An 18,736-nucleotide genomic window follows, 5' to 3' on the forward strand; every position below is an offset into this window, starting at 1 on the left:
CTGGGAGCGCACAAGTTAAATGTCCAAGAGAAACACGTTGACATCAGAAAGCATGAGTTAAATTCCAAATATAAGCATTCTAAGATAAAATTTTACTTTTCAGGTTAAATATAGATCCTTACCAAATTTTCACCTTGGTTCTGGGAAGCATTTCATTATTAAGTAGAAATACTGACATTGTCTGACACATTCCTCTACGCAAATTGTGTATATATGTGTGATTTACCATTTCAAAATATAGCATGTAATAAGTTGCAGGCATTTATAATTAATTAAGCTGTTTCACAGCCATTTCAAAGAATATTTTTCCAGGATATTTGACTGTATAATGCTATTCATGATTTATTTATAGATCTGTGATGAAGACATAGCTAATCATCATAATTAATTGGTATTTTTGTGTGTTGAGGCCTAATCACAAAATCTTTCACATGCTGCCTCAAAGGAAAGCTGGCTACAGGGCAAACATTTAAGATGAACTCTGCTTATTGTTTTTAATGCACAGCTCCACTGTATTGTTTTATTTATTAGCTAATTTGGGCTGATTTTACAATGACAGGACAAGTAGCCCATTTGGTCAATTAAACATTTAAAAAGTTTTCTTGAATAAACAAACAAAAAATCATGTTTGTCCCAGTACATAAAAAATTAGTTATTTTTTGTCTTATTATGTTGTATTGTCAGAAACACTATGAAAACTGGTTTAAAGTCACTGCAGACTTTTCAAATTTAGCTGTCAACTTTGTCCTTTATTTCTAAGAAAAGCAATTTTAACTTGTTTTTATGCAATCAATGAAGATTTTTGTTTTGCCTATTTTCTTATACTATTAAAAATCTTGGAGGGAGACCTTCAGAGTACTGGCTTTCATGTTTAAATATTCAAATAGTGATAAACAACCTGCACAACAGGCAAAAATGGATATCAATTTTTTCTAACAAATGGAGGCCACCTTGGGTTACTATTAGGGTGATCATTAGCCTCCGTTTATAGAAGCAGCGTTTGGAAGTCTGACTTAGAAGAACAGGGCACAATCAGCACTCTCTTTTCCCAGTTTTCCATAGGAAGGGGAGAAGGAAAGAATGTGCCAGCGTGTGCCTAGTCTTTTTCAGATGTACACATCTCTGACTGGGGGTGTGGTGGTGCACATCTGTAATCCTTGAGGTCTGCGAGCTAAGGCAGAAAGATGTCATGTCTGAGCCTTGTCTGGTCAACATAGTGATTTATGTGAGATTCTTCTCAGAATAAAGGAAAAAAATAATAAGAAAAAGGGCTTGGGATATAGCTCAGTGTTACGACCCTGGATTCAATCCCCTGTAGAGTCAAAGAAAAAGCATAAATTTCTTAGATCACTCCACTTCTCAAAGTTAAAAAATCAAAGAATGAGAGAGAGGAGCAGATTTTTGATATTGTTTTTTGTTTCTTTGGAGAGGGTCTCACCATGAAATTCAGGCTGGCCTCAAATTTGCCTTGACCCTCCTAGTTAGGCCTCCTAAGTACTGGAATTATAGGTGTGTGCCATCATGTCCAACAGGGCCAAGTTCATTGACTGATTTCTTTGCAAAGGAGAGTTGGGAATGAAACATTTAACTTTACTGAAAAGAAAAAAAAAGCCAAAATATTCTCTATGTCTCTATTTAGGTTAAGTGATCCATTAAATACTTAAATATTAAGCATCTAATGTAGTAAGTTTAATAATAATCAAGTGATCTGTCACATGCTGGTATCCAAAGGAGAAAATAAGGACTTAGTGTTAAGATTTCTTTACTTCTAATGATTCCAGGTTGAATTGGGATGACAGAGAACAAGAGGAGTAAGGACTATGACCAGAAAACACAAGCACCTGGTCTTCCATGGTGAAAACCATTTTCCTGAAGACTACTCAGGTGGTAACCTTAGTGGACCAAGTGACTGAATGTAGACATGTCATAGAACATGGCCAGTGCCGTACAGCCTCAGTGTGTTGTACTTTTTAAAGAATATTTTGTGAAGAACATCATTGATGGTTTTTTGCACTTGTCATTACCTGCAACAGGAATGATAGCGATAATCTTCAATATACACGTGTTGCCATAAAAACTGAAATTTTCCAACCTAGACCTGCACAGCAGTGGAAAAAAGGATAGCAGGCGTCCTGATCAGTCAACCCCTCTCAAACAGGCCTCAGCTCCAGGGAGTTCTTCACCCCTCCCCGAAAAGCACCCATCCTGCTACTGGGTAAGGTGTAGGTCACTTGGCGCAGTGCAGTCAACTCTGAACAGGCGGCACTGCATTAAACTTTACAGGTCTAGAGGACAAACAGTTCCTCCCATGGCTCAGTTCTCTGGTCATATTCCTCCTTCCAGGGCACAAATCCCATGTTGAGCTGCAAACCTGATCTCACTGAGTACTTTGAGATCCCATTCTTTAATAGATCATCTGATAAATACAAGCCTGTTTTTCTCAGGATGAGACAATAATTCAGTCAGATTATGTCAATGATCAAATATTAACTATGATGTAAGAAAAAGGACTATAGCACTACATGGTTGGTTTTTTTTAGGACAAATAAATTTCTATATATGCTTTTGCTTTTTACCTAAAAACACCATTTTTTTTCCATGAAGGATGGCTCATCTTCTAGATATTAACTTCCAGATTTTCTGGAATTGAAATAATTTTTCCAATTGAATTATTAAATAAGCTAAAATATTTTGTTATTCTTCTATATCTGTGCATTTTTTGTGGCCATCTTACCTCAGCTATCTGAGTAACTGGAATTACAGTTGTGTGCCATTATATCCTGATACTTAGGCAGCTTTGTTCTGTGAATTTAAAAAAAAAATAACTATCATACTCACAAATGAAATAAATCAGAGTCACATGTGCAAACATTATATTGTCTCCCTAGTGTAAGAAACGGAAAGATTAAATAAGCTCCAAAAGTGCAAAAGATACTGTGAGGGTGAAAGGGGAAGAAACTGCTCAGAAGGAAAGAACAGTGTGATGGGGAAAGGAGAAAAGAAGGAGGGAAAATATACATACATATGATAGATAATTATACTACTAATTCCTATTAATTCAGCAAAAATGGTTTATGCTTCCAGTGTTTGATCATTTTTCACGCCTGTATCTTGTAGTCTGTACAACCACTTTGAAGATAACAATATGCCATGTATTAACCATTGCTAATCTCCTCTTCATTTTGAAAATCTGTATCATGATTTTTATTCTTCTTTCATTTTAAAATTTTAAAAAGACATTAACTGATCACTCAATTCATCAACTTTCTTGTGCAGAAATTATAACTATCAAATTATTTATAATGAAGCCTTATTGAGAAAGCACCAGGAAAACCCAACACGGTGAATATTCCTTCAGATGAGAGATTCTAACAAAACGCAAACCACATTAACATAATAAGAATGAATGAGTCTAGCACAAAACTTTCTTACAAGTATGAGAAGAATTGGGAGTCAAATATTAATTATATGTAATATATATTATAAAATATATACTATATGATTTTTTTGCATTTATGCTGTAAAAATCACTTTGTCTAATGTTTATCTTATGTGGTTTTCCTAACTGAAACATATTAATAAAACAAATCTATGAAGAATTGATTTATGTGACTGTGTTATGCAGCTTCAGCTACTGTCATTAATTATCAGAGACTATATACCAAGTTCCTCAATAAGGGACATTTATTTCTCAGTGTTCTGAAGACCGGAAAATCATCTGAGAATCAAGACAAAATTCCTGGTGAGAGCCCTCCTCCAGCTTATAGACAGCCACTTCTCCATGCTGCGTACACCGTAAAGAACAATCTCACTGTCTTCCTCTTCTTAGAGACACTAATTTTATGAAAAGGGCCCCACTCTCATGAATTCATCTTGGTATTTCTTCAGAAGATTTTATTCCCAGACACTATTATCTTATGGGTGACAAATTTAATATGTAAATTTTTAAAGTTGATTCACAATTTAGTCCAAAGCATTATCTACTATTCTTTTATTTGGTAGGGGTTGAGACAAGGTCTTGCTCTGTAATTAAGGAGGTCCTTGAACTCACAAGATCCTCCTGCCTCAGCCTTCCTACTATTGGGATCATAGGCAAGCATCATCACACCTAGCTTGCCATCTACTGTTCACTTTTAAGACAAGTAGACACATGAGTCTTCTAGAAGAGGGATACAGTGTTGAACTTCACCATGCATTGTTCTGGCAGCAGTGAAATGAGAGGACAGTGGTCTGGGAATGGGTTCTAGCTGAGGGCCGGAGCCTGCATAACAGGCTTATAATTTCTCTTTCCTTAGGGATAGTCTACCAAAGGGTTTTCCCAGAGATGTGTGAGATTTCTAAATGAGATACAGAATGGTCAGTGTCAAAACAATAATGGAAAGTTAAATCTAAAATGTCATTTACATAATTTCTTCTTTTTACAGTTCGACACGATATATGAGTTAAATTTCTGAAGTAATTAATTCTGAGAGTGACAAACTGGTAAACTGATCAACTTCAAGTAAAGAAAAATCAATCTAAAAGGAAGATAATTGCAAACTGTGTCCAAAACCGACAACTCACTGTCTAATTAAGTTTTTACACTCTTCACTGAATATTATTCTTTCACAGGACACTAGATTTGGTCTGCTTAAAACATACCTTGTGAAATTTTAAACTGTGTATTTGTATCCAGTTGGTTGAATCATTTAAAAAGATTTCTCAAGCAGTGTTGTTAAAAGTGGTGAGTAATTTGTAAAACACATACAGCAAAACAAGAGAAACAATGGGATTTGAAAGAGACATATTAAGGGACTCTTGCGAAGGTGTTAAATCATTGGGTTAATTATTATTTCCTGAAAGTTAATGATAAGAACTAATGGCTCAAGAGTGTGTGTATGTGGGGGGAACAAACAGAACTGAAAAGTAATTTATCTCACAAGTGTAGGAAAGAGGGTCTCCTTTGAAGATGTGTGCTTATTATGATTGATTGAAAGACCATTAGATACTGATTGTGCTGGGTTGAAACAGGGCCGCAACACATGCTCACTTCACAGTAAGAGTGAGCAGGTATCCTCACAATGATTATTTCACCTCGTTTTATTACCTGGAAGCACATATTTTCCCTATCATCCTTCCTTGAAGAAACATTGTCTACCCATCTTTAAAAGGAATGCACAAAATATGAAAGCACTTTACTGCTTGACTGTTCAAAGGATGTAGGAAAGTTCAACTAGCACAGAAACAAAAAGAACTACTGCTTTTTATGTCTTGTTTATTTATACCAACTAAGAAAGCAGAAATCATCCCCAAAGTAGTGTAATGAATAATGATTGAAATTGCAGAAATTATTGTGATTAATCATGTTTACCCTGCTTGGTTTTGCTAATTGAAAATCAAGGTAGAATCTCCCTCTAGATAGATTCTGTATTTTATTAAATTTGTAAAATCATAAAACAGTTATGTCATTCTCAATTCTCAAAAATAACTGTGTTGGTTTTGAAACTGCCAGACCTCATTTTCAGATTGTGCATTACACAAACAGGAAAGCAATATGATGTAGGGACCTAAATGTTCCGGATTTGACCATTACAAGAGCTAGAGGTCCTCTGGCCTCTGTTTGCAAATTGCATATAAATTGCATCCACAAATATCCTTGTCTGTGATGGGCCATAAAACAGGTTGAATGTTGGATATTTATATACAGTGGTAGGTCTCAGGAGCTTAGCTTTACATTATCGGTATTTTTGTGTAATCATTGATTACAGTAATCTGTTTGTCTTTTTAAAATGGAAATAATAATTAAAGCTCCTCTTCCTCCTCGTCCACCTCCTTCCCTCCCTCCCTCCTCCTCCTCTTCCCACCACCCTTCTCTCCCTCCTCTCACTTCTCCTCCTCCGGCTCTTCCTTCTTCTTATCCTCCAACTTTGCAGTTAATGAAGTTTAAACAAAGGTTCAATCTAGTGGATGAGTTGGTTTGGGCTTTTGACTTAATGAACTGGCTCAGTTTCAAAACTGTCAATTAATGAGTTTGCTCTGTCTCTATTCTCCACTCTTTAGCTGTCTGCTTATCTTAATCTATTGACTTGGTTTTATGTATTAGCATAGTTTCCACTGATGAAATGTATCCAAATACAGGTGCTTCAATAAACCACTTGTTCAATAGAAGAAACCATAAAAGTTTTTATTCTGCTTCTTGTATTTGTTAGTCAATAAAATGAGTTATTCATTGGAATGTGACCGAGTACAATAGATAGGGTGGGAGCTCCAGAGGAAGAGCGGGATGGTTTTCCTGCTGTTGGGAGAGATGTTCCAGGGCTACTGTTCTCCGAGTTGTGTGGATGCCTGGAAGGAGGCAGCTGTGTGAAGTCCTGAATCACACCGCACACAGCTGCTGTGTGGTCTGCTAGAACACAGCCACACTGATGAAGCCTTCAGTATTTTAAAAGACAGTATTTTCTGGCCATCTGTAAATCACAGAAGAACAGAAGTAGGTAGGTTATTTTTTTCTTGTCCTGGTCAAGCTATTTTCCATTTTGGGGGGATCAGATTCTGCATTTTATCTTATTTTCTTATCCTGTTTCATTTAATTTTCCTCAAGTATTTACTTATCAAAAGATACCACTGACTAAAGTAGTGAAACCTTTACCTATCACTTCGATTTAACATGTTCTTATATAGCACTGACAAATTCTTAGAATGTTTACATATAACTTTGTATGATTTATGGCAGTGACTTTATTTTTAAATTTTTATGTTTCATTTCCTTGAATAAAGATAGTATTTTACTGTTTTCAGGCTGGTCCTTTTTATTAAGTTTATTGGATATATATATTCATCATAGAAAATTTGTACCCATACAAGATATATTTTAATTTTTATTTTTTACCCATACTCTTCCCTTCCCTTCAAACCTTCTTCCCTTCCATATTTATTAAAGCTCTTTGTTTCCATTTTTTCCTTTGTTTGTTCCTTGTTTTTTTTCCCCTTCCTTCCTCTCCCCTCCACCCTCCCTAAAAGCTGTTCTTATTTGAGAATTTTCTTTGGGTTTCATATTATGTAGAATACATTTTGGTTTACACTTCTAGTTCTTTGCATGCCAGAGAAACAATGTGGTGTTTACACATTGTGTTTGATTTATTTCACTGACAAGTATGGTCTCAACTGGCATCCATTTACCTAGAATGTCTCAAAATTATTTTTCTTTATGGCTAAATAGTACTCCATTGTATTAAAAACAAGACAAAATGAAACAAAATCTTCTTTATCCATTCATTAGTTGATGGGCATTTGGGCTGTTTCCAAGATTTAGCCATTATTAATTGTGCTGTTATAAGCATAAGTGTGCATATATTTCTGTGGTATGATACTTTTAATTCTTTCAAGAAAATACAAAAAGGGAAATTTTTGGGTAAAACGGAACGTCTAGTTTTAGTGTTTTGAGGACTCTCCACACTATATCCAGTGGCTGCAACAGTTTACACTCCCACCAACAGCAGAGGATTCCTTTTCCCCCACGGCCTCACTAGCATTTGTAATTGGTTGATGTCTTGATAATTGCCATTCTTCTGGGAGAGAGGTGGAGTCTCAGGGTTGTCTTAATTTGCATCTCTTGAATGACCAATGATGTTGACCTTTTTTTTCATATATTTATTTTCCATTTCTATTTCCTCATCTGAGAAGCATGTATTCATTTCAGATGCCCATTTTTGTCTTGCATCTTTAACTTAGGGGGATATGATTTTTTTTTTTTTTTAGTTCTTTGATACTTACATCATATTCCTTTGACAGAAAAAAGGCAGGCAAAAATATTTTCCCACTCTGTAGGTTGTCTCTTCACTCTGTTGGTTGTTTCTTTTTGTGTACAAAAGCTTTTTAGTAGGATGAGATCCCATTCATTCTGTATAACATTTCTTGCATGTTTGGGATTTTGCTCATGATGTCTTTGGTTATACATATGTCTTCAAGAGTTCTACCTATTGTCTCTCCCAGGAGATGGAGTGTTCCTGCTTTAATATATAGAATTTTGATTTATTTAGATTTTAGTTTAGTGCATGGTCAGAGATATGAGTCTTGTTTTAGACTTCTTGAGAGTAAGATTTTCCAGCACCATGTATTAAAGAGTCTATCTTTCTTCCAGTGGAGATCTTTGGCTTCCTTGTTGAAGACAAGCTTGCTGAGTGTTTTTGGAGTTATTTTTGCATCTTCTACTCTGTTCCATTTATCCTTGAATTTGTATGTATGTTTTTTGTGCAAGTATAATACTGTTTTAATCACAGTAGCTTTGTAGTATAATTTAAAGTGTGAGACTGTGATGACTCCTGTCTTGCCTTTGTTGCCTAGAATTGTTTTTGCTGTTTTAGGTCTCTAAAATTATAATTCTGTTAGAATTTTAGTCAGGACTGCATTAAATCTGTACAAAAATTTTGGAAGCATGGCTGTTTTCACTGTGTTGGTTCTTTTTACCTAAGATAAAGGAATTTCTCCATTTTTTGATGTTCCTTCCATTTCCTTTATCAGGTTACTGTAATTTTCAGTGTAAAGATCTTTATTTCCTTTATTAGATCACTTAAGTACTTAATTTTATGAGGTTATTATGAAAGATTTTGTTTCTCTAAACTCAGTGAGTTTATTATTTTTGTAAAGAAATGCTATTGATTTTGAGTGTTCACTTTGTATCCAGCTATGTGACTGAACTTGGTTATTAAATCTAAAATTATTTTGTTCAAATTTTAGGTATACTTTTATGAAAAGTATCACATAATCTAAAAATAATGATAATTTAACTTCTCCCTTTCCTATCAGTATTGGTTTTGTTTCTCTCTCTTGTCTAATGGATCTGGCTAATGTTTCCAGAACTACACTGAATAGGAGTGGTGATATCAGACATCCTTATATTGTTCCTGATTTTATAGTGAAGGCTTTCAGTTTTTTGACCATTTGCTTGGCAGGTAATTTGTCATAGATGGCTTTATCAGATTGAGATAAAGACCAACTGTTCTAATTTTCTATAGAGTCTTTTTCATGAATGAGTATTTGATTCTGTCAAATGCTTCTCCTGTATCTATTAAGATGATCATCTGATTTTTGTTTCAATTTCATTGACATGGTGAGTTACATTTATTGATTTGTGTGTGCTGAACTATCTCTGCATCCCTGGGATGAACCCTATTTGGTCATTGAATAAAATATTTTGTTGATTTATTGCATTCTGCTTGCCAGTACCTTATTTATTGAGGTTTTTTCATCTATGTTCATTAGAAAGATTGGCCTATGGATCTCCTTTTTTGTTGGATCCTTTGCTGGTTTTGGTATGAAAGTAATACTTGTTTCCAGAATTACTTTGGGAGTATGACTTTCCTTTCAGTTTCATTAAAGAGTTTGATGTGTAATGGCATTAGAGCTTCTCTAAATTTCTTGTAGAATTCAGCAGCAACTCCTGGAATTTTCATTACTGATAAATTTTTAATTACATTTTAAATTATTTGAATGATATTGAGTTATTTAGAATTTTATTTCTTTTTGATTCAGCCTTGGCAGTTCATATGTATCCAGGAATGTGTTCATTTCTCTTTTTTTGCATTTTATTGGAATAAATGTTTTTGATATTGATATTGATTCTCTGGATTTCTGTAGGATCCATTGTAATTTTACCCCTTTCATTCCTAATTTCATGGATCTGAGTCTTTCTTTTTTTTACTTTTGATATGTTTGGCTAAGGGTTTATTGATTTTATTTAACCTTTCAAAGAACCAACTCTTTGATCCATTGATTCTTTATATTGTATTCTTAGTCTCAATTGCTTTGATTTCTACTCTATACTTTCCAGTCTGGTGCAACGTTTTAGCTTGGCTTGTTTTTTTTTTTTTCTAGAAGTTTGAAGTTCCACATTAGGTTGTTTGTTTGAGCTCACTCTGTTTCCCTGATGTGAGAGTTCACCGTTGTAAATTTCCTTCATAGGACAACTTTTATTTCATCTTATAAGTTCTGGTATGTTATATCAGCATTATCATTTATTATAGATATTGTTTAATTGCTTCCTTAGTTTGATCTGTGACCTATTAGTTTTCCAGGGGGATATTATTAATTTCCATGTATTTATAGAGTTTTTGTATTTTCTTTTTCCATTTATTTCTAATTACATTGCACTATGGTCTGATAATATGCATAAGATAATTTCAGTTTACTTGCATATACTTAAGCATGTTCTACAAGTCAGTATGGGGTCTATTTTGGAAAATGTCACATGTGCAGCGAAAAGAGTGTATTCTAATGTGGGATGGAACACTCTGTAGACATCTATTAAGTCCATTAATTAATTATTTGGTCTAATTCTGATAGTTCTTTGTTGATTTTTTAAATCTATTTGACCTATTTGTGACAGAGAGGTTCCCTATTGCAATTGTGCTGGTGCTTATTTGATTTCTTTCTTTCTTTCTTTCTTTATTTCTTTCTTTCTTTCATGGTACTGGGGATTGAACTCAGGATCTTGTGCATGCAAGCACTCAATCACTGAGCTACTTCTCCAATCCAGTTTTTGTTTGTTTGTTTGCTTGGTACTAGAAATCAAACTCAGTACCTTGCACTTGCCAGGCAAGGACTGTGTTGCTGAGCTATATCCCTGGCTATTTGATTTTTCATGTCCATTAATATTTAGTTTATATAATTGGTTGTGCCAGTATTTGGTGCATGATATATATATGATTGTTCTCTCTTTCTTCTGGAGTTTTCCCTTAACAAGTATCTAATGACTTTTTTTTTTTTTTTTTTTTTTTTTTTTTTTTTTTGTCTCTAGTCTGGGCTTGAGAGGGATCACTTTCCCTGAAAATTAAATACCTACTCCTGCTTTTATCTGTTTTCCTGCCACATGAGATATTGTTTTCTGACCTTTGATTTTTAGTCTATGAATTTCTTTTTAAGTTAAATGTGTTTCTTTTATGCAGCATATTGTTGGGTTTCATTTCTTTGCAAGTCTATTTCTTTTAATAGGTGAATTGATATCATTTACATTGATGGTTCTAACTGAGGTGTGCTGATTTTATTTGTCATATTATTTTCCTACTATTGATTCCCTGCCTCTTACTCTGTTTAATTAATTGATTTGCCTAGTGGCTTCTTTCTACTGGTGTTCTTGAAAATGTGGTCTTTGCTATCTCTCTCTAAAATATTCTTCAGAACATTTTATGCAGTAATTTGGTGGTCATCAATGTCTTTAGTTTTTCTTTGCCAGAGAAGCAGATGCTTATTTATCTGAGCTGTTCTTGAACCTCTGAGCTCAAGTCATGTCACCACGAAAGCCTCACGAGTATCACATTTCAAACTTGCCCCCGAACTAGTTTGAAAGATTTATCCTTACTTCTTTTATACTCTACTTCTAATCAAATTATAGCTATGTTCTACTATCTTTGGAATCAGGGTGTACTTAATGACTCTTCTAGTGAAAAGCACATGGCAGAAGTGACAGAATATTTTTTGAAAGTATAATTGTAAAATGAGGAATTTACAGCCATATTATTCTTTCTCTCTCTGTCTCTCTCTGTCTCTCTCCTCCTCCTCTTCCTTCTCTCTCTGTCTCTGCCTCTCTCTCTCTCTCTCTCTCTCTCTCTCTCTCTCTCTCCCTCTTTCTCTCTCTTTCATCTCTCATTCTCCTCCTTACTTTCTTGCCCCTATCACTTTCTGTCATCATTTACTCTAAGAGATTCACTCTGAGAGCCAATCAGTACTGGGAACACTCAATATCCTTTGAAGGGTTGACACACTTAGGAAATGAGACTTTCCAATATCTGTTTGTAATTGAACCTCATTGAACCTTAAGGTGATCATCATACTAGCTGAATATCTGGTTGAAATGTCATGGAATGATTTGAAAGCAGAACTTCCCACCTGAAGTGCCTGCATTCATAAGTCTGCAAAATTGTGAGATGGTAAAAATATTTTTTGGTTTTTGCTGCTAAATGGAGAGTGCATTTACTTTGTAGTAAAAGAAAACCAACAAACTTCTTTATTCTTACTTTTTATATACTAGATTATAATTCTTCACAAGCAAGATTAACTACTATTGACATTTTAATATTAGCCAAAACAATATATGCCTGCAAGCCAAAAATATGAAACCTATTTTAATCCATAGATATCTATTTTTCTAATTTCAAGTCCAACATGGATAAGAAATGGGTGAAGCAATTACAATTGTGTGTCAACTTGATGGACCTTGTAATGATGCTGTTTTTCCAATATGAAGAATGTAAGAGTTGTGGGATCAAAGGTCTTCAACCCAGATTTCAGAAGAAGGCCTGGGAAACCAGGGAAGGTACCTCTGAGAAGATAATGCATGGATCTATGGAAGTGAAGTGGAAGATTCATTGGAGACTGTAGGAGGTTAGAGATGACAGGAGTACAGAGAATCTCCTGAGGAAAGCTGCATGCCATGAGCTGAGCTAGATTAAGAGAGAGGCCATGTGGGCTTGAATCAACGAGGACACAAGAGTGGGGCTTCCCAAACTCTTTGGAACTCACGTCTCACCATGTGGCCCAGATATTGAATATGAAATTACATGAATTAATGTTTACTCCACCAAATTGTTGTCTTCTCTTTGTCCAAAATGTTTCCATCCTTCTATTTCTCCTTTTGAAATGGGAATGCTTTAAATTGGAAATGCTGACCTGATGCCATTTTACCTGAGATTTATGCAACTTGTTTTTGAAATTTACAAGTACATAGTTAAGAGTTTGCCTTTAGTTTTGAAAGAGAATTTGATTTGTACTTTTGAAAAACTGTTGAAACTTTTGGGCAAGGTTTTGTCACATTTCCTATTTTATGAAGATTTTTATGCTGTGTCAAGTGCAGTAATGGACTTGCTGTTGATTTTATTGAGTGATTAAGTATACTTCTTGGAGATATATTTGACTATAAAGTTGATGAGCTTTGGAATATGGTGGCTAAAGTGGGTTGTTAATACAAATGGCTTTGGGATCCAGTTGGGAGGTTGGTGGAGCACACTAGTGGGTGTGTCTCTTAAACCAAGGTCACATGGCTTTGGGGGCATATCTGGTACCTACTCCCTTCCATCATGGGTGCTGCTCCCTCCCATCATGAGCCAATCAGCCTTGCTTCATAGTGACCTTAGACCATGTTTCTGCCTTAGAGCCAATTGCCCTGGAACTAAATCTTTTTAAAACATAAACCAAATAAAACCACTACCGTTTTAGATTATAGATAACCAGTATTGTGGCCAGCATTTGGAAAGCTAAGACAGAGATAAAATGTATGAAAAACAAATTAAAAAAAAATTTGTTACCAGGGATCATAACTTTGCACTTGCCATGCAGGCACTTATGCTGCTGAGCTAAAACCACAGCTCCAAAACAAATTTGTAAGCAAGGTGATGTCCAATAATAAAATAATAAAAATATAAAATAATAACAGAATTATAGAATTGAAGAAATTAAGGGCAAATTTATATAGAATATTCATTAAAGCCCATGAAATAATAAACCTAAAATTCAATATTGAAAACAATGTTTCTCCAAATTTTAGATGGAGCTTTTCAGACAGAAAATAGCAAAATCAAATGCCTTAAGGAAGTACCTTCATCAGCTGATTGACAAGAAGTGGTGTCGGTGGGTAAATAGGTACCCACCCATAAAAGCAGTATTTGGTAGATACTAATAAAGAGTTTGAAATTCACTGGAAAGTTTTAAGCAGGAAAAGCATATACTTACACATAGGATATTGGATTTTGAATGTTTCAGTGTGAGTTTCCCAGAAGTAGACTTGAGGCAAAGTGCTGCCTCAATATAACAGGAGTTCAGGCAGCAAGCATGCAATCTCAGCCGACAATGCTTCTCTTCTGATCAAACGGGACTCTCTGGAGAACAGACTTGTTTTAAGGTCCTGGGCATTGAACTCATGACCTGTGTTTGCCAAGCAGGCGCATACATCACTGAGCTAAACGCCCAGCCCATGGAGCATAAGTTATACCACAGTGGAAGGCAGCAGCCATGTTTGTCTTGCCTGTCTGTGCTTTGCCATTTTCTGTCCTTGGGTTCTGAAGGGCCACACCATCTGGAGGAGGTGGTTCCTCTTTTTGAATGTCACATCCTCAAAGACCACCAAATCAGCTGTGAGATATTATTAGCCAACACTTAGAACAGCTGGGATATGGTATCCTAACTGGGAAAGGAGTTTAAATAGGTTACCAATAACATCAGTAGAAATTGAGTTTGCCTCTGATTGAAGAATTTACTGTGGTGGTAGAGCTGGGTAAGACGGCAAAAGGAAAAATAGTTATTAGACTTTTGTGATGTAACAATGAGGTGGCAAAGTGCATTAAGCTTGAATTGGATTTAGGTATTTGGAATTCAAGGCAAATAAATGTAGGATGAACTGGGGAGGGTAATAACACTGGATGCATGGACTGAGATAAAGTGGAAAATTAAAAATATATGACTTTTTGTTGCTTTCCTTGTATGACTAGATAATGCTACTTTCAGAGAAAACTTGAGAAATAAATAGAAATTGTCACGTCTTCCAATGCAGTATCAAGGTATGATCTTTCCTAGAGATACTTTATTTTCATAGATCATCTGAAAAGAATGAAATAGGATTTTAAAGAAAGGTAGCAAAATTGCAAGAAAAGAGGTCAGTAAGAAAATTGAGAATTTAAAACAATTGGCTGAGAATAATGAATAAGTGAAGGAGAAACAAACAAAACCATGTATGATACAAAGAGAAAGAAGAAGAAAAGTCAAGTATAATCTGTGCATGAAGAGGGGAAGGAAGAGAGAAACAGACAGCGAAAGGGTACTTATAAGCAGTGGTTCCCCTAGGTGACCTACGGCTCCTTTATGGGCCCCGAGATTATTTTCATAGTCTCACTCCTTAATAATGTGAGGTCACATTTTCTTCATATACTTCATCCTAAATCATGTTACAACATCTGAATGCAGAAGCCAGCATGTGAATTCAGTTATCTTCTATTAAAATAGTCGCTATGGAGACTCACACAAGTGAAAAATAATGCTGCCTATTAACTTCTGAACTATGTATGTTTCATGTATCATTTATTTTAACACATAACAGGTTTATATGTTTTGATAAAATAGTTTAAAACTCTGTCCATTGTATTTTCTAAGAATGACAGCTTCAACAATTTTAACCAAGGGAAACAAAATCTCCTTGGGATCCTCCCTAATTTTTTAAAAGGAAAAGTGGCTTCATGCTCCCAAAATTAGAGAACCATTGTTGTAGGGCTTATGTACTTTTTAAATCAAATATTAATCAGTAATTTTTCTAACAATCAGCCATTTGTCTGAAAAATTAAATACATTGTCATTTTGTTATTTAGTAAAAATAATTCATAGTTTCCACTCAGCAAAGATCAAGCAAACTTGCCAGGTTAAAAAAGTAAAATATTTTGAAGATTAGCAATTTACAGTTACACCAGCTTGAAATTTACTTAGTGAATAGAGTTACCTAATGATAAATCCAGTAGGATTAATCTGTTTTTCCCTTCTATTTACTTTATTTATTTATTCTACCCCAAAGTCCTAACCAAAAATGGTAGGTAACAAAGCAAGAGAAAAATTTATAAAATTTATTAGTGATCTAAGGAATTCTTTAAACCAATGTTGTTGCTATTGATAAAGTATAACAATCAGGTAAGACTTCCTAGGAAGGGATTTCCATATAAGGAAATACAAAGTCTGAAACCAAGTTGTAGCACTGTTATGAACAGGAGATGTTCCAGGGACCAGTGAAACATAGACACTCACTCCTGACACTTATTTAGATGATGTCCCCATTCCAGCATATTATGCCCTGTATTTTGTGAGTTGAATTCTAATAGGTACATTTGCTCCCATCACTGGAACTCTTACAAGACATCTTTGGCAATTGCCAGGAACACTATTCCTACCCTAGGACCATGTTTGGGTCACCCCCTGAACTTCCTGTCATCTGCAGGAGAGGAGTCGGGCAGCACAGGACACTGAAGATACTACTTCATGTCCTTTGTTTCGACCTTTATTAAATCACCTCTTGAAAGAAATTTGAAATATTCAAAATTACAAAATTATGCATTTTCTTGAAACCTTTATGTTTGGAAACAATTTGTAAAATACTCTTTGGGAGCAAGGTCCGTTTTTTCTACCTGATGTTGTTTCAGTGTGGACTTCCAGCTTTTATCCAAAATTAGATGTGGAGAAATTCGGACTTTTTTCCTTCTAAACGTGTTAACATTGTTCTTTTCTTTGGATTAAAATATCCCATATTTGCTCTATCAAAAGGCAAAGACAAGTTGTTGCCCATGCTGCTCTAGAATTCCTGGACTCAAGCAGCTCTCCTGCCTCAGTATCTGGAGTAGCTGAGACTATAGGCAGTGCAGTCACTCTGAGGTACAAAGAGTGGATCATAGGAAAGAAAAAATAATTAAGAAATCAGAAGAATATAAACAAAGCCTTAAAAGTAGATGCTGTTCTAATGAAATGTAATATGTATGGTGTAATATAACCATATATAACATGTTATTTATAACAAGTTATATATAGCAAGATTTTAAAAAAAAATTCCTGGTGTTTGACTGAAAGCACATAATATGAATCTGAAGAAAAACAATTTACCATACACCAGCATTACAGTAAAACTTGGCAAGAAATTCTTTTGTTGAAGGTGACTGGGAATATAAGTCATGAAATCTTAAACAGGGAGATATACTGAATCACCAAAACCTCTTTAATTTGGATTTTTAAAAGCCAGAAGCCTCGTCTTCTATTGACTAAAGGGAGTGTTATTTCCATATAGTACAGGCGTGCACTCTAAGTGCATGATTAAATTCTTCTAAGAGCCACAATTATGGATTGTTTTGGCATTAAATTCTGATTGTTATCAGGTGATTCCTTTTGTATACAATTTTAATTCAGGAGAATTGATTTGGGGGATTTATTTAGAAATTAGAATTATTTTTACAGAATGTTTAAGGTATTTTGATATTTTAATGTGTTAAAATGCTTCTAATTTTTATAGTTAACTTGGATAGAAATTCATTAATGTAGTAAATGACGTGAAAACTGCAATCACTTTAAAAAATATTCTTAGCATACAGTTATGTACAGAACTACCCATAGCATTATTCAATAAACAATTCCTAGTAAAGATAATCTTTTAAGGTTGATTTATAGTAAATAATGTATTATTATAATAAAACTGTATATAGTAAATTTCTTGTATTTACCTTCTTTGCAATATTAGGATGTGCCACTTCTTCCTTTTACAATTTCAGGTCTTATTCAATTTAAATCATTTGAAATTCTCAATTAGTGAGAAATTCCACTGCATAGGTTTTATGGAATTACTGGGGTATTGATTTATTTTAATTTTGAAATTAAATTGTAAACTGTTTTGTTACATGATTGAGAGATCTTACAAAATTTAGATAGTGATTAATTTAAAAAAATGTGTTTAGTAGTCATCACAGTAATTCTGACCACACAAAAGGGCAGGAAAGATGTCTCCATCTTTCTCCTTCATATGCACGCATGTGCCTGTGAACACACACACACACACACACACACACACACACACACACACACGCACTCCTAAATGAAGAACTGTAGAGTTAGTAGCTCAACTACAATAAATAACTGTGATAATAATCACATTAGTCATCACATTTCATTCTATTTCACAGTAAAACAAATTTAATTTCTTGTTGCTTTGAGAAATTTAATGAGAAAATAATTAAGGGCATCTGGATTTAATAGATCTAGTTAAAGTAACTGCAAAAAGTTATTTTTTAGCATCTCTAAACTCCATCTTTCTCTTCTGCAAAGCAAGCTTTACAAGAATATTATCAACTTTACAAGAATATGAGAATTATATTCCAAAGGCTGTTATTTAACCCACCTGTATTTTTTTTTTGTGCTTTTCTTTTAATGTGGTATCTAAGGAGAAGCAGGATGAATAAAGACACTCCTTTGAGACACTGTGAAGAAGTGAAGGCAACTAAACTAATGATGGGTCTGGCTGTAGCAACGTAGCTGACAGCAGACAGCAAACATTGTCTCCTCTTTAGTGACCGATGTTGGCTCTCGGAGAGTAAAAGGGGATCCCACATGCCTGGAATCTACATAGATGACTTTATTTTTTCTCTATGTTTATGTGAAAAGTTTCTATTAATGTAGTTACTTAAAACATCACCCATTTTCTTCTTTAGTTTGTCTGGATTATAGAGATCCTGCTGCAGCTCATTTAGGGCCTCAGTCCTGTGCTCCATAAGGTGAAGAATTAGCCAAGATGTTGGCCGACCTACAAGTTTATCTGACACCCAGTCTTCTTTCAAACTGCTTGGTTGTTGCTGTGATTAATTTCCTTGCGTTTGTAGGACTGAATCTCTTGACCCTTACATGTCATCAACTACTCCCTGTCACACATGTGGCTCTGCACAACATGGCACTTCGATTTTTCAAGGCTAACTGGAGCAGGTCTACCCTAGTTCTTTACATTTGTTTCAAGATCCTTTTTAAAAGGGCTCACATGTTTTGGTCTGATTTTCCTAAAATAAACTTCATTTTCATTAAAACAAATTTAAATCTGGAAAATTATTTTATCCTTGCCAAGTAACTTAGTCACACAGGTCACCCTCATATATTCAAGGATTTCATTCACAATTTATTAGAAGGGATTCTAAATTGAGTTCCTTTTACAGTTTCATCACAGCTGGCATTGTGTGCATCTTAGCTTTACCATATATCTCACTTC

Source organism: Cavia porcellus, unplaced genomic scaffold (genome assembly GCF_034190915.1).
Source record: "Cavia porcellus strain 051 isolate PalLab524CR breed Dunkin Hartley unplaced genomic scaffold, mCavPor4.1 scaffold_22, whole genome shotgun sequence".
Taxonomy (NCBI): Eukaryota; Metazoa; Chordata; class Mammalia; order Rodentia; family Caviidae; genus Cavia; species Cavia porcellus.